The sequence below is a fragment of the Myodes glareolus genome, chromosome 6 (assembly GCF_982192425.1).
Source record: "Myodes glareolus chromosome 6, mMyoGla1.1, whole genome shotgun sequence".
NCBI lineage: Eukaryota > Metazoa > Chordata > Mammalia > Rodentia > Cricetidae > Myodes > Myodes glareolus.
Window position 1 is genome coordinate 110,685,182 of NC_142031.1, and position 11,184 is coordinate 110,696,365.

Consider the following 11,184-nt stretch of genomic DNA (forward strand, 5'->3'; position numbering starts at 1 on the left):
ATCACTTACTGGGATGAGAATTCTCAGGGGAGTCACTGGCCAGCCCAGGCTCATATGTGTGCTATGAATCACAAAAGACGGAGGTGCAGGCATCAAAGGAAGGAGTTGGTGGGCCATTTCTGATTGATTTTGGCCACTATTAGGATAGATGCTTTACTAATGGGTAAAGAAATATAACTTTGACTGTCCTCCTTTCTTTCCATAGCATACTTAGTATAGATCATTAGATTAAAAACTTACACAAATTAAGAACTATTAGTTCCAGCTTTTAAAGTAACGTAAGTTTGACTGTTTGAATACTTGGCTTTTCCTTGTGGTTACTTGCCCTCTGCAAATTTCACTGACTCTTAGTGACAGAGACAAGGTGACAGACATCTAGGGATGTAACTAAAACCGTGACTGCGTCCTCTCTCTTCTGGCTGGAGCAACACCTACTTGGGGACAACCCATGAAAATGAGTTCGGTCCACTGACCAATGGGAGCTGGCAGGAGTCCTGTGCGGATCCAGTTAGTCCTAGGCTGGCCACCTCAGTACAGTAGGCGATGGAGGGGCACCTCCTTCTGGCGTTTGCCTGGTTGCCCATGCTCTGTTCATTTCTTCCCTCCTGAGTCCCGTGGGAATCAAATTCAACATGAATTAACACCTAGTTCAGAAGAGAAGCCTTTGGGTCTGTTCATGGTTCCAGAGCGCCTGTTATTTATGTATTTCCTGGCTAAGTATGAACAATGTATATTTTAAAAATCTGTCCTTGCTCTCGCTGTGAACTGCTTTTGTTTGGTTCAGTTTCTCTGGCCTGGTTCATAACATAACTTTTTTTTTTGTTTCTTTCTTTCTTTTTTTTTAATCTTCAAAATCATTGAATCATCTGTGCTGTGGTCAAGATTCACAAAAACTCCTTTGATTAAATTTCTCATTCATCTGTACAGCACCCATGCTTTTGTATTTTGGGAATATTTTTAGAAACCTAATGAGGCGGAAGGGTTTGTTTCACTCCCCTCCGTTCCCTCTGCTCAGACACCTGCGTTCGCCGATAATTACCACTCCCGTGGTTCACATTTTTGCTTTCTCTGTCTGTTGTGCAGTGTTTTAAAACAATGTTGGGGGAAAGCTGGGTGCGGGGGCACATATCTGCGCTGGGAAAAACAGTTGATTTTTTTTTTTTCACAGTAGTTCAGCAGAAGATGCCTCTAAGAGTAAAGCTCTTTGAGGACCATTTTAAGGACAGTGTTTTCTTTTCATCTTTTTCTGTCACCCTTGCCTTTATAGCCCACCTCCTTTGGTCATCTTGCTCCTTAATAAAAAAAAAAAAAAAAAAAAAAAAAAAAAGAATGTTATTTGTGACTCCCGCTTTTTTTTTTTTTTTCAGAAGTAGAAAATTGTTTTGTGTGACATCTCTTGACAGTAGTCTCTGGAAGGGTCAAACCAGTGTGAGCAAGTGGGTGACAGTCACCACAGTGTTTAAAAAGCATTTATTCATGAAAGGCATTTCGAAGAGAATATATTCTCTTGTCTAGAGGGTTATCCCATTTGCCTTTATTTTTAGCTAAAGTTTTCACTGAATTGTAACAATCCATGCAGAAAAGTATAAAAAACTTAATGTAGGGCTGACCGAACCTTCTCAAACTGGTGGCATCTCTGTGACCAGCATCCAGACGGAGAAACAGAACATCATCCACGCTTCAGAAACCCCGCTCCTGTCCCACAGAGCTATGGCACCGTCAGACCGGCTCTGCTTGCTCTTGCAACAGGGAGGGAAACTGGATCCATTCTAGACTCACTTCTGTCTCCGTGTGCCCTTGTTGTTCGTTCTTGATGCTGTTAGAATTGTCTGATTATGTGAAAATGTGTCCATTCTATCACTGGTAAAAGTAGGGTGCCCCACGCCTGGAGCGGGGGGGGGGGCGTTGCTGATTAGCGCTGCTGTGAGTGTTCCTGTACATTGCTTTGGTGGCTACACAAGCACATACCTAGAAATAGTTGTTAGCCACAGGTTCACCTGTGTTCCTCCAAACACGGCTCACAGGTGGTTGTGCTGGTGACATTTCCTCCAATAGCACCTGAGTGTTTCCGTGGCCCGGCGTCCATGGTTGCTTACTGTCTGTCTGTTTTCTTCTCAGCCAGTCTAGTCGCTGTTTAACAATAGCTTGTGATTTTTGCTTTGCCCAACCTTGCTTTAGTAAAGATATTGGTGGTCTTTTTGAGAATTACTGAGCCTGAGTACAGTGGTTTAAGAAATATTTTAATCTCAGCTGTGCTTTTTAGTCGTTTAAATCCCAGCCAGAACGACAACAACAGACTCAGAGGTGAGATTTGCCGTGTCTACGGAGTCGTGGTGTGCACTTCTAGGCTCATGGGTCTCTGGAGCTCAATCCTAGTTTTCTCATCAGTAGATTTGTGATGTTGTTTGGGGTATGTAAGAGCACATATACATGAGGGATGGAGAGATGGCTCGGGAATTAAGAGCGTTTACTGTTCTTCCAGAGGACCTGAGATCGGTCTCAGCACCTTTATCAGGTGGATCACAAATGCCTGTTACCTCTACCTCCAGGGATCTGATATCTTTTGGTTTCCTCATGTTTCATGTGGCAAACAAAAATTAAAAAAAAAACTTTAAAAATGAACATATATACAATTATCGATTCATTCTTTCTACAAATCTTCCATCCCGCACTGGAGTAAGAATGCTGGACCTGGTGGAGGATGCAGAGGTGAAGGAGACAGTCCTGATCTCAGCAGGCTCGGGGGCATGTGTGAGGCCGTAAGGAGGCTGGGGTGGGGGTGGGATAATGCTGAAATGAGGCTCAGGAGATGTGCCCTCGGCATCCTAGGAAGGGAGAATGCAGGGCTTCTCGTAAGCACTCAGGAAATGTGTGCCCTAGGCAACTGAGGAAGGGAGGATGCAGGAACATCTATCTGATAAGCCCTCAGGATATGTGCCCTCAGCTCCTGAGGAAGGCAGGATGCAGGAGCATCTGATAAACCCTCAGGAGATGTGCCCTCGGCATCCTAGGAAGGGAGGATGCAGGAGCATCTCGTAAGCACTGGCATGCCTTTGCATCTGATTGTCATACAGTTTTTTAAGTGTAAGGTGGAAGGGAGGAGTTTCACTGAAGTCTCACCCACTCAGGGGTAGCAACTGCAGGGTGACTATTGTGTGTAGGGGGGTCTAGAGGAGGAAAATGGCAGAGTATGGCGTGAATTCTTTTCGTGTGTGTGTGTTTATATGTTTATGAGTGTGTATATGTGTGTGTGCGAGTGTGTTTATATATGTGAGTATGTGTATGTGTGAGTATGTTTGTATGTTTGTGTGTGTGTGTATGTGTGTGTGTTTATGAGTGTGTGAGTGTGTGTTTGTGAGTGTGTGAGTGTGTGTTTGTGAGTGTGTGAGTGTGTGTGTGTAGACCAGAGATTGATATGGCTGTCTTCCTCCATCACTTTCTCCCCCGTCCTGTACTGAGGCAGGTCTTTTGCTTGAACCCAGATCTTACTGACTTGTCGAGTCTAACTACCCAGTGTGTCCTGGCAGCCTCCTGTCCTGACCTCTGGGCTTGCAAGCCGGCCACCAGGCTTGTCTGGTGTTTGTGGGTGCTGAGACTCTGACTGCAGGTACTCACACTTGCATGGCAAGCACTTTGCTCACTGAGCCATCTCAGTAACCCTGGGGAAATAATGTTTAAATTTCTTTTCATTTTTAAGATTATAATACGACTATACCATTTCTCTTCTCCTTTCCCTCCCTCCAAGTCCTCCCATTACTCCTTCTTACCCTTTCTCAAGTTCTTGGCCTCTTTTTTCATTAGTTTTTTTGCTACATCCATAAATACAACTTGCTCAGTCTGTGTAATTAAAAAAAATAGAATCAAAAATCTCATTAGAAGAAACAATCACAATACACGAATGCAACTTTTCGCTCTCCCCCTTAGCTGAGAGTCGGCCTATGTGTTGACGGACAGTGGGTAAGTGTGTGGAGTGGCAGCCTGCTCTGGGCTGGCAGTGGATCATGTGCCTCGGGCCTCAAGGAGGATCATCTGAAATTTTTTGGCAAGTCGTAGATGCGCATCCTGCTGACTCAGCAGTTCCACTTGTGTAAATGTGCCTTACACCTGTGCTGCGCATGATCCAAGGCTGTGAGAGCAGAGACAGGAGACAGCGGAATGTGGTGAACAGGGAAGTAGTGGTCTGTTCCCGTGATGGCCTCCCATACAGCTCACTATCGCTTGAGACGGTTTCTAGTCTCATGCCTATCCTTATGGTTCAATCCCAAGAAAGTGGGGAACAGTGCATTGCGGGCTGCATTGACTTAAAAGCTGGGAGAGTTGTAATTTTTTCATCTGAAAGAAAACAGAGATGGCATTGGTTATATTAATCTTTGCCTGAGAGGAGGAGGTGGCTGGAGGGCAGGGGTCTGGGTGGGGTGTTGTCTTTTTATAGCTGTAGGGTTTTGAACTGCGTGAGTGAAATCCTAGCCCTCTCTGCAAAGAAGGGATGGGATTGCGCAGGTTTGGAATGGTAGTCAAACAGCGAAACCGCTAGCCTTTACAACCTTCACCGGTGTGCGTTCTGTCTGTCTCTCCACAATAACCAGATAAAGCAACATTTTTTTCCTTTTCAGAGAAGTAAGCTTGGATACAATTATTAAAACAATTCCCATGAAATCATTCAGTGGCTGATATTATAATTGAGAGTGTTAAGTGGACAGTTCACGAGGTGACTTCGTTTAACGTGTGCATATTAAAGGATGCAAGGCAAAACTCTCGAGCACGCTTTAGGTCAAATGAACTCATAACAAATGATAGTAGTGACTGGAGGTTTGTCACGGATTTTCTCAGATCGAGGTCTGCTCACCGCCACAGCCCACTCTGAGCTCTTCAGCCTTCATTAGGGCTTGGTTTCACACTTACTACAATCACTGAGTGGTTTTTTTTTTTTTTCTTACTTCAGTGTGGATGTGGATGGGAGCAGGGAGTCTGCTTAGAACTCTGATCTTTATTGATGGGAAAAGGAGATAACTGGATTTCTTTCTCAAACTTTAGAGGGGTGACCATTTGTTTTTCCTTTTTCCTTTTCAGGTCTGCCCTGTCTCAGCAAAGACCAAGAGATTAGTGCAACACTGATACCCTTCCCCCCTTCAGAAGCACCGAGCTTATTCAGGTAGAGTCACTGGAACTTTCTAGAATGCTTTGATGGCAGTTCTACTGACTTGATATTTGACCTTGACAGCACTGGCAAAGCAGATACAATGTAATTAATCTCGGTTATACTAATGAGCAACCATAGTTGTGGGAGTGGAGAGGTGCAGCTTACCGCTTTCCCTGGTGAAACAGGGACTGGAAATGGGAAACAGACGACCACCATGAGGAGAGAGGGATGCTTGAAGGCCAAGAAAATTAAGAGGAGAAAAGTTAGATTTTTCCTTATAAAGAAGCAAAATAGTGCATCTTCGTTGAAGAGAGCATTTTTATTCCTGTCGGGAAACTCTGTAAGTAGTTTGCAGACAGATGCGAAGACCCCAAAGGGCAAGGAAAGTCCAGATTTCAGGGACAGGCAGAGTATCTGAAAGTTTTAGGTCTAACCGCGAGCCTTGCTTTATAAAGGGACGGCTTGCCTTCAGAGGGAGCTTGTGTGTCGGTGCCTTCCTGCGGGATTGCGGTTGTGAGACCTGGACTAGCAGGTGCTGAGGTTTTGTCCTTCAGCATTCATGGGTTCATCAGAGGAGCAGGTGGGGAATAAAGCCAGGGTGGAGAAAACCAATGGATTGTGTTTTAAAACTTAGCTGTATTCTAGTCTGACGGACTTGATGGTTTAGGGAACAAAACAATTCTGTCTGCTGCCTGTTGCCCAGATGTTGCTACATCTGGAAAGAACGGAAAATGATTGGTGAGTTGAGGGTGTGGCGGGGCCAGTGATCTGCCTGGGGCAGGCTCAACAGTGCCTCCCTTCCAGGGAGGTTTTACTGAAGCCTTGAGACCCAGTGTGTGACCCCATAAAGTAGGCTTCCGTGTGACGATGGGAGCCACCCCCCAGCTTCACATCCGGATGTTGACTGTGGTTCTCTCTTACCCTGGGAGGACCAGAAAGTGTTTTTCGTGGAGGCTGTTCCTGGTCTTGGTCGAAATGGACATATTAGTGACCTGGAATGTGAAGTGGACATTGTGCTCTGACTGTTAGCAGATGGCGCAGCCAGTGGTAAGCTGGAGGCTGTTGGGAAACTGCCTGATGTCATAGATACAGGTGCAGGATTTCTTAGTAGACTCAGGGACTGGTTGGCATGGAACTGCTCAGCAGTGGACAGGCTAAGTGAGCTGTGGTTGTATGTTTAAAGAACATCCATTCTGTAAACATTCATCGTGTGCCATGATTTCAGTGCTCTGCCCCCTGTAGGTCCTAGGAATGTAACAGGGGCGTGTGGCCTTCACGTTATAAATGAATAGCTCTGTGTGTCAGGTCTAATAAATGCTATGGAGGACGTTAGAGCAGAGATGAGAAACTTGGGGGCATGGATAGGGGACCAAGAGCTGGCATTCAGTTTTAATTAGGATGGTCAAAGGGACCCGTTTCCACAGAGATCTGAAGAGACCAATCACAAGTCTCAGAAATGTCTGATTATTTGGTAGAGGAAATAAAACATGCAAAGGCCCCAAGGTCACTCCGAAGGCCTGTACTCCAGTCCAAAACCAGGGAGAGTGACCAGAACAGAAGGTCTATAAGGACAGAAACTTCTGTCTCATCGACGAACACAGTGTCCCCAACATGACATCTCAGGGCTTAGTATATTTTTATTGATGAAATACACAAATCCCCAAATGACACAGAAATAGGAGAACCCATTCTCATCATGGGAAAATGCTAGGTTTTTTTGCCTTATTGGTCGTGATCGTCACCTGGGAAATTTGCTACTGGCTTTAAGAATATAAATATAAATAAGAATTATAACAGTGCTTTAATTAAAAATAACTTGTTGGAAGCCTTCTTTATGCCAGGCATTGTTAAATGTTGACAGTGTATACACAGTCTACAATACCCCTGCTCCACTAGGCATTCTGTGTATAAGACACACAGTAGAACTTTAGATCACTTTTCCTCACCTGCTGTGTGGCCACACCCTCCTGTCTCTCCTCAGATCCAGCCCTTAGCACCACAGCTGGGAGGTGCAGTGAGACCCAGTTACCAGAGTTCTTGCCAAAGACCCTTCACAGTGTCTTTTGCCCTTATAAGTCTTCTTTTAAAAATTAATTTGTTAATTTAGAGATAGTGTCTCACTGTGCAGCTCTGCTAACCTGGAACTCTCTAAGGCGAGGCTAACCTTGAACTCACAGAGAGCCCCCTGCCTCAGCCTTCGCAGTGCTGGAATCAAGTGTTGGCCTACCACACCTGACTCTACCTCTGGAACTTTTAGAAACATGCTTTGGTCATTATGTTCCTGCTAAAATCTTTCAGTTTTGAGACACAGAATGATTTTTTTTAAAAATGTGCATGGGTGTTTGCCTATGTGTATGTCTGTATATCATATGTGTGCCTGGTGCCTACAGAGCCAGGAGGTGCCAGATCCCTTGGAACTGTAGTTACGGGTGGTTGTGAGCTGACTTGTGAGTTCTGGGAATCAAATCCGTTCCCCATCCCCCCCCTCCCCGCCTCTTTTCCAAGGCCTTCTTGTGTTACAACATAGCAGAGAACTTTACCTAGCAAGTCAGGGCATGCGTAGTACGTCTGTTTCCTTTTCATATGTGGTCATTAATGTTTTTTTCACCTCCTCAAATCCATTACCTTTCTGTAGTCTACCTGCACAGAGCAGTGACGTGAATTTCTAGATTGTTCCCAGCACATTCAAACTGTAACTGGTCTCGCTTTTGGTTCTCTGTACTGTGCTATTGGGTGGACTTTATTATTATTATTTCTTTATGTTGGTGAGAGGCCGGACAGGGCGGGCTGCAGGAATCACCATCCCTATGTCTGTTCCTGTGTCAGTTGTTTTCCCGCCGCTGTGATGAGACGCCATGACCGAGGAAGCTGGGCCGGTGGTTCCCTAGAAAAGAGCTTCCGCCATGGCAGCAGGTGGTAGGTATGGGGCAGGAGCGGGGAGCTGAGGGCATGCATCTTTTACTGCGAACATGAAACAGAGAACACACTGGAAGTAGGGCAAGGCTCTGCGCTCTCAAAAGGCCACCTCCCATGACGTGCTATGCACCCCTAGACTTCTCCAAAGAGTGCCACCAGCCGGAGACCAAGTGTTCCAATGCCTGAGCCTTTTGGGGATATCCAAACTCCCACAGTTCTTTCTCATGGCTGTGGTAAAACACATGACAGAAGTAGCATAAGGGCAGGGCTTGTTTGGGGGCTCAGAGGAATTCATGGAGAAGGCGGCACGGTGGTGGGAGTATGAACTCGTTCACATTTCATCTAACCGGGAATCAGAGAGCTCGAGCCTGGACTCAGAGGCAGGTATAACCTTCAAAGTCTTCTTCCCCAGCCCCTCATCCTAGAGGATGCCTGACTGCCTAAAATAGTGTCACCAAGCTGGAGACCAGCTGCTCAAACTCCGCCCAGTGGGGGCACATTTCACGTTCAAACCACAGCGCACCCTCTAGTTTCTTTGTGGTTTTGTGTCTTTGTCTTCATTGTTGAGCTATGTGAGGACCTGGCCAGAAGTACTGAGTTCACAGAATTGGAGTGGAGAGAGAGTTCCCGCCTGTCTAACTAATTGTTTTGCAGCTGATTTACCCAGGCTGAGTGTGTCTCTAGTGTGGGCTTATGCGCATTCCAGGCATGTAAATGGTTCTCGGCTTATGAGTAACTATAATGTCTCCTTCATTACCCAGATTGTTTAGAGCTATTTCGGTTTGATGACTTACCTTGGGACTCGATGTCCTTATGGAGGAAGGATAAAAAGGTAACTGTCTCTGGGTGAAAATAATAGCTTCCTGTCTAAAGATTCTTTAACTTGAGTAATGATAATAATGATAAACCCGAGTGTTTGGATAGACAGGTTGTTCAGCAGAGCAGTATGTGGATTCCTGGGGCTCAGGAATGCGCTTCACCTGCGTCATTGTGTATTTGAGCATTGTTGTTAATTCCTTTCCCATGAAACCTGTGGTTTGGGATGAAGCAGAGTGCAATCAACACTGTGAACGCGGAAGACAGGCGCTCTGAGAAGGGAAAATTCATGCATCTGTCTGAGCCTTCCTGTCCCCTCACCCTTCTCTGAGTGTGGTCAGCAGTGGAGCAAGCACCCTGGACAGTTTTTCTTTCTTGGCTCTTACGCTGATTAGCATGAAGATTATTTTCTTCATGAGATTTTTGTCTCCAGCCTGGATACCTGCCGTGGTCTAGGTTGCACCATGGGACATTTAAGGTGTGTCAGGTAGCCCTGGCTGTGTTTTACATGACGTCTCACAGCCTTGGTCTAAAGTGACTTGGTGTTTTCTTTCCTTCACCCATTCCATCCATCTTTGCGTTTGCTCATTTAGCATTTATTGAGTATTTGTAATGTATTAGGACCGGAAGCAGGCAGTGAGTGGGGTCAATCCCAGCACGCCTCCACAAAATATATTCCGTGACTCTGATGCAAGCTTGCTGTTTCCTAATGTGCTTAACTCTGTTTTATTCCCTTCTGAGAACCCATTTGGTTTTCATACTGAGAGACACAGCAAGCACTTGCTAGCAAATATCCATTTAGGAGGAGTATTAAGAGCTTGGCCATCATTCAACAGACACTCAGTACTTTAACAGGAGACATTTAAACTCAACTTCTGAGCAGCCTTTCCTGCAGAGATGGAAAGAAGAACCTGCTGGCATCGTTTTTCCTGTAAAAAAGCACGGGGAGGAGTCATTTGGTTTGGAAAGATAGGTGCTAGCTCCCCACAGAGCTGGCAAGGGCTGGATCTCAGGAATGCAGTCCTAGATGGTGACCCTGGCAATTGGAGAGCAGAAGGGAAAGTGCTCCAGGGGCATGGTGTCTAGAAAGGCCAGAGTCGTTTAGGTGAGTGGCGGAAAGGGGCGCGAGGTTGCCGTGTTCTTGTTTACAGCGTCATCTAATGACCGTGTGCTGTCAGGGCCCGGGAATCCTGGCGTGAGCTGGCTTTATTCTTCCTCATGTAGTTGCAATGCCCAGACTGCAGAACATGGTAGGATTGGTCCATGGTTTGCATTGAACTGGGGGAATAATTGGAGCACTTAATGTTCCGAAGTGACTCGTGTAAGAACAACATTCATCCAGTTTCACATTATTCCTCAAAGATGCTAAGTAGAATTAGTTTGGACATGAAAACTTAGGCTGTGCTGTCTGATGTTGCTGGTGTACTGTACCAAACATCCCAACACTTGAGAACAGCTATTGTGGTTAGTGGTTACATGACACTGGCTAAATCTTGAGCCTCATGAACTTCGACTTCCCCACCCTTAAAGCCAAAAGTTGGACTCCTTAGGTTTTGCTAAACTTCTTTTCTTTTCTTTTCTTTTCTTTTCTTTTCTTTTCTTTTCTTTTCTAGATTTATTTATTATGTATACAGTTTTCTGCCTACATGAATGCCTTCAGGCCAGAAGAGGGCACCAGATCTCATTGTAGGTGGTTGTGAGGCACCATGTGGTTGCTGGGAATTGAACTCAGGACCTCTGGAAGAGCAATCAGTGCTCTTAACCTCTGAACTATTTATCCAGCCCTTCTTTTCTTTTCTTTTCTTTTCTTTTCTTTTCTTTTCTTTTCTTTTCTTTTCTTTTCTTCCCCTCTCCTCTCCTCTCCTCTTCTCTCCTCTCCTCTCCTCTCCTCTCCTCTCCTCTCCTCTCCTCTCCTCTCCTCTCCTCTCCTCTCCTCTCCTCTCCTCTCCTCTCCTCTCCCTCCCCATCCCTCCTTTTCCCTCCTCTTCTCTTCTCTTTTCTTCATTTCCAAACAGAGAAGCAGCTCCAAATCCAGGATTGCTTCTTAGAGATGGTCGGCACTTACCCCAACGAGGAAGCCATTTGGAAGTACTTGATCAGGCATTTGCTAAACTTCTTAGACCACCCATTGCTAGCCTTGCTGAATAGAACTGTGTGTGTCAGTCTAGTGTCTGGGGGGGCTCAGGTATCTCTCCAAGGCTTTGGTCCTGTTGGAGCTTCTAGTTTAAAGTTTGAACAAGTAGCCCAGAGAAGGGCCCTCCACGCTCTCTCCTGTCCTTCCTTTCCATCATTTTGTGATAGCATCCTGAAGA

The 11,184-nt window shown here is 45.6% G+C and overlaps 1 protein-coding gene across 6 annotated transcripts in view; it reads left to right on the top strand.

Annotated features, from left to right (window-relative positions):
* Positions 1-11,184, top strand: part of Osbpl3 (oxysterol binding protein like 3) — a 173,661-nt gene that overhangs the window by 21,126 nt on the left and 141,351 nt on the right. For 5 of the 6 annotated variants that reach the window (XM_048440321.3, XM_048440320.3, XM_048440326.3 and 2 more), the window contains one exon: positions 5,071-5,152. The exons of the other annotated variant lie outside the window; for it this stretch is intronic. The gene's annotated coding sequence lies outside the window, so the exon portion shown is untranslated. The remainder of the gene's footprint in view (positions 1-5,070; positions 5,153-11,184) is intronic. 6 annotated transcript variants of the gene reach the window in all.